This window comes from Arachis hypogaea, chromosome 10 (assembly GCF_003086295.3).
Source record: "Arachis hypogaea cultivar Tifrunner chromosome 10, arahy.Tifrunner.gnm2.J5K5, whole genome shotgun sequence".
Taxonomy (NCBI): Eukaryota; Viridiplantae; Streptophyta; class Magnoliopsida; order Fabales; family Fabaceae; genus Arachis; species Arachis hypogaea.
This window is the reverse complement of record NC_092045.1, coordinates 60,993,110-60,998,333: the sequence shown is the minus strand read 5'-3', so window position 1 is coordinate 60,998,333 and position 5,224 is coordinate 60,993,110. Positions and strand designations below refer to the sequence as shown.

General features: G+C 41.9%; 1 non-coding gene across 1 annotated transcript; it reads right to left on the bottom strand.

The window, feature by feature from the left end:
• Window positions 1–1,466: 1,466 nt before the first annotated feature.
• LOC112719310 (small nucleolar RNA R71) lies at window positions 1,467–1,574 on the bottom strand. The gene has a single exon (XR_003161616.1). It is a non-coding gene; the product is annotated as a small nucleolar RNA R71 (small nucleolar RNA).
• Between the last annotated feature and the right edge of the window lie 3,650 nt (window positions 1,575–5,224).

The window sequence follows — 5,224 nt, the reverse complement described above, 5'->3', positions numbered from 1 at the left end:
CATTTTGATTATTCCTCATTATTAAAAATCCAAAAATATTTTTAATTTGTGTCTTTTTGAGTCAATAATACAGAGGATTGAAGATTCAGAACATATAGCAGAGGAATTACACAGAAAAAGCTGGGCGTTCAACACGCCCAGTAAGGAAGGCAAACTGGCGTTTAAACGCCAGCCAGGGTGCCTGGCTGGGCGTTTAACGCCCAAAAAGGTAGTAGTTTGTGCGTTAAACACCAGAATGTGCACCATTCTGGGCGTTTAACGCCAGGATGGCACAGGAGGGAAGATTCTGTTTTCAAATCAAATTTTTTTCAAGTTTTCAAAATTTTTCAAAATCAAATCTTTTTCAAATCATATCTTTTCAATCAAATATTTTTCAAAATCAATTTCTTTCCATTTTTAAAGATACTTGCTATCAATTAATGATTTGATTCAACATTTCAAGTATGTTGCCTTTTCTGTTGAGAAAGGTTTAATGTTTGAATCATATCTTTTCTTGATAGCCAATTCATTAATTTTTAAAATCAAATCTTTTTAAAATGTTTTTCAAATCATATCTTCTCAATCACATCTTTTTAAAATCAATCACATCTTCTCAATCACATCTTTTTCAAAATAGTTTTCAATCAAATCTTTTTCAAAAATCACTTGATTTCTTTTCCACTCTTATTTTCGAAAATCAATTAGTGTTTTTCAAAATGTTTTCAAAATCTTTTACTTAATTTTCGAAAATTCCTTCCCCTCTTCTCACATCCTTCTATTTATGGACTAACACTATTCCTTAATGCATAATTCGAACTCCATCTTCTTTGATAAGTTCGAATTTTCTACCTCTGCCATCTATTTTTCTTTTCCTCTGACACTTCAAGGAATCTCTATACTGTGACATAGAGGATTCCATATTTTCTTGTTCTCTCCTCTTTCATATGAGCAGGAGCAAAGACAAAAGCATTCTTGTTGAGGCTGATCCTGAACCTGAAAGGACCTTGAAGCGAAAGCTAAGAGAAGCTAAGGCACAATTCTCTGTAGAGGACCTAACAGAAATCTTCAAAGAAGAAGAACACATGGCAGCCGAAAACAACAACAATGCCAACAATGCAAGGAAGGTGCTGGGTGACTTTACTGCACCTACTCCCGACTTCTATGGGAGAAGCATCTCTATCCCTGCCATTGGAGCAAACAACTTTGAGCTTAAGCCTCAATTAGTTTCTCTAATGCAACAGAATTGCAAGTTCCATGGACTTCCATTGGAAGATCCTCATCAGTTTTTGGCTGAGTTCTTGCAAATCTGTGACACTGTCAAGACTAATGGGGTTGACCCTGAGGTCTACAGACTTATGCTATTCCCTTTTGCTGTAAGAGACAGAGCTAGGATATGGTTGGACTCACAACCTAAAGAAAGCCTGAACTCTTGGGAAAAGCTAGTCAATGCCTTCTTGGCAAAGTTCTTTCCACCTCAAAAATTGAGTAAGCTTAGAATGGAAGTCCAAACCTTCAGACAGAAGGAAGGAGAATCCCTCTATGAAGCTTGGGAAAGATACAAACAATTAATCAGAAAGTGTCCATCTGATATGCTTTCTGAATGGAGCATCATAGGTATTTTCTATGATGGACTGTCTGAACTGTCCAAGATGTCTTTGGATAGCTCTGCTGGAGGATCTCTTCATCTGAAGAAGACGCCTACAGAAGCTCAAGAACTAATTGAAATGGTTGCAAATAACCAATTCATGTACACCTCTGAAAGGAATCCTGTGAACAGTGGGACTAACCAGAAGAAAGGAGTTCTTGAGATTGATACTCTGAATGCCATATTGGCTCAGAACAAAATATTGACTCAGCAAGTCAATTTGATTTCTCAAAGTCTGTCTGGAATGCAAAATGCATCAGGTAGTACTAAGGAAGCTTCATCTGAAGAAGAAGCTTATGATCCTGAGAACCCTTCAATGGAAGAGGTGAATTACATGGGAGAACCCTATGGAAACACCTATAATCCTTCATGGAGAAATCATCCAAATCTCTCATGGAAGGATCAACAGAGACCTCAACAAGGTTTCAACAACAATAATGGTGGAAGAAACAGGTTTAGCAATAGCAAGCCTTTTCCATCATCTTCTCAACAACAGACAGAGAGTTCTAAGCAGAACAACTCTGACTTAGCAACCATGGTCTCTGATCTAATCCAAACCACTCAAAGTTTCATGACTGAAACAAGGTCCTCCATTAGAAATTTGGAGGCACAAGTGGGTCAGCTGAGCAAGAAAATTACTGAACTCCCTCCTAGTACTCTCCCAAGCAATACAGAAGAAAATCCAAAAGGGGAGTGCAAAGCCATCAACATGGCTGAATTTGGAGAGGAGGAAGAGGCAGTGAACGCCACTGAGGAAGACCACAATGGACGTCCACTGGCCTCCAATGAGTTCCCCAATGAGGAACCATGGGAATCTGAGGCTCAAAATGAGACCATAGAGATTCCATTGGACTTACTTCTGCCATTCATGAGCTCTGATGAGTATTCCTCCTCTGAAGAGGATGAGTATGTCACTGAAGAGCAAGTTGCTAAATACCTTGGAGCAATCATGAAGCTAAATGACAAGTTATTTGGAAATGAGACTTGGGAGGATGAACCCCCTTTGCTCACCAAAGAACTGGATGACTTGTCTAGGCAGAAACTGCCTCAAAAGAGACAGGATTCTGGGAAGTTTTCAATACCTTGTACCATAGGCACCATGACCTTCAAGAAGGCCTTGTGTGACCTAGGGTCAAGTGTAAACCTCATGCCTCTCTCTGTAATGGAGAAGCTAGGGATCTTTGAGATGCAAGCTGCAAAAATCTCTCTAGAGATGGCAGACAATTCAAGAAAACAAGCTCATGGACTTGTAGAGGATGTTCTGGTAAAGGTTAAAGACCATTACATTCCTGCTGATTTCACAGTCCTAGAGACTGGGAAGTGCATGGATGAATCCATCATCCTTGGCAGACCCTTCCTAGCCACAGCAAAGGCTGTGATTGATGTTGATAGAGGAGAATTGATCATTCAAGTGAATGAAGAATCCTTTGTGTTTAAGGCTCAAAGATATCCCTCTGTCATCATGGAGAGGAAGCATGAAGAGCTTCTCTCAAAACAGAGCCAAACAGAGCCCCCACAGTCAAACTCTAAGTTTGGTGTTGGGAGGCCACAACCAACTTCTAAGTTTGGTGTTGAACCCCCACATTCAAACTCTAAGTTTGGTGTTGGGAGGTTCCAATAATTCTCTAAGCATCTGTGAGGCTCCATGAGAGCCCTCTGTCAAGCTACTGACATTAAAGAAGCGCTTATTGGGAGGCAACCCAATGTTATATTTTATCTATTCTCTTTTGTTATTTTATGTTTTCTGTAGGTTGATGATCATGGGAAGTCACAAAATCAAAGGAAAAAGCAAAAACAGAATGAAAAATAGAAAGAAAAATAGCACACCCTGGAGAAAGATCCTGCTGGCGTTTAAATGCCAGTAAGGCTAGCAGATGGGCGTTTAACGCCCAGTCTGGCACCATTTTGGGCGTTTAACGCCAGAAAGGGGCACCAGACTGGCGTTAAACGCCAGGAAAGGGCAAGAAGTTGGCGTTAAACGCCAGAAATGGGCACCAGCCCGGCGTTTAACGCCAGAATTGGCACAAAGAGCAATTTTGCTCGCCACTTGGTGCAGGGATGACTTTTCCTTGACACCTCAGGATCTGTGGACCCCACAGGACTCCCACCTACCCCACGACTCTCTCTCTTCTTCACCCGTTCACCAATCACCTCAACACCTCTTCCCCAAAAACCCTTCACCTATCAAATCCCATCTTTCTCTTCACCACTCACATCCATCCTTCATAAAACCCCACCTACCCCACCATTCAAATTCAAACCACTTTCCCTCCCAAACCCACCCTCCCATAACCGACCATAACCCTACCCCCACTCCTATATAAACCCTTCTTCACTCCTTCATTTTCACACAACCTAAACACTACTTCTCCCCCCTTTGGCCGAACCACAAGGCCATCTCCATCTCCTCTATTTCTTCTTCTTCTACTCTCTTCTTTCTTCTTTTGCTCGAGGACGAGCAAATCTTTTAAGTTTGGTGTCGTAAAAGCATTGCTTTTTGTTTTTCCATAACCATTTATGGCATCCAAGGCCGGAGAAACCTCTAGAAAGAGGAAAGGGAAGGCAAAAGCTTCCACCTCCGAGTCATGGGAGATGGAGAGATTTATCTCAAGGGTGCATCAAGACCACTTCTATGAAGTTGTGGCCTTGAAGAAGGTGATTCCCGAGGTCCCTTTCAAGCTCAAAAAGAGTGAATATCCAGAGATCCGACATGAGATCCGAAGAAGAGGTTGGGAAGTTCTTACCAACCCCATTCAACAAGTCGGAATCTTAATGGTTCAAGAGTTCTATGCCAATGCATGGATCACCAAGAACCATGATCAAAGTGTGAACCCGGACCCAAAGAATTGGCTTACTATGGTTCGGGGGAAATACTTGGATTTTAGTCCAGAAAATGTAAAGTTGGCATTCAACTTGCCTATGATGCAAGGAGATGAACATCCTTACACTAGAAGGGTCAACTTTGATCAAAGGTTGGACCAAGTCCTCATAGACATCTGTGAAGAGGGTGCCCAATGGAAGAGTGATTCAAGAGGAAAGCCGGTTCAATTGAGAAGGCATGACCTCAAACCCGTGGCTAGGGGATGGTTGGAGTTTATCCAACGCTCAATCATTCCCACTAGCAACCGGTCTGAAGTTACCATAGACCGGGCTACCATGATTCATAGCATCATGATTGGAGAAGAAGTAGAAGTTCATGAGGTGATATCCCAAGAACTTTATAAGGTGGCGGACAAGTCCTCTACCTTGGCAAGGTTAGCCTTTCCTCATCTCATTTGTCACCTCTGTTATTCAGTTGGAGTTGACATAGAGGGAGACATCCCTATTGATGAGGACAAGCCCATCACTAAGAAGAGGATGGAGCAAACAAGAGATCCCTCTCATCATCAAGTCCCTGAGATGCCTCAAGGGATGCACTTTCCTCCATAAAACTATTGGGAGCAACTAAACACCTCCCTAGGAGAATTGAGTTCCAACATGGGACAACTAAGGGTGGAGCACCAAGAACATTCCATTCTCCTCCATGAAATTAGAGAAGATCAAAGAATCATGAGAGAGGAGCAACAAAGACAAGGAAGAGACATTGAGGAGCTCAAGCAC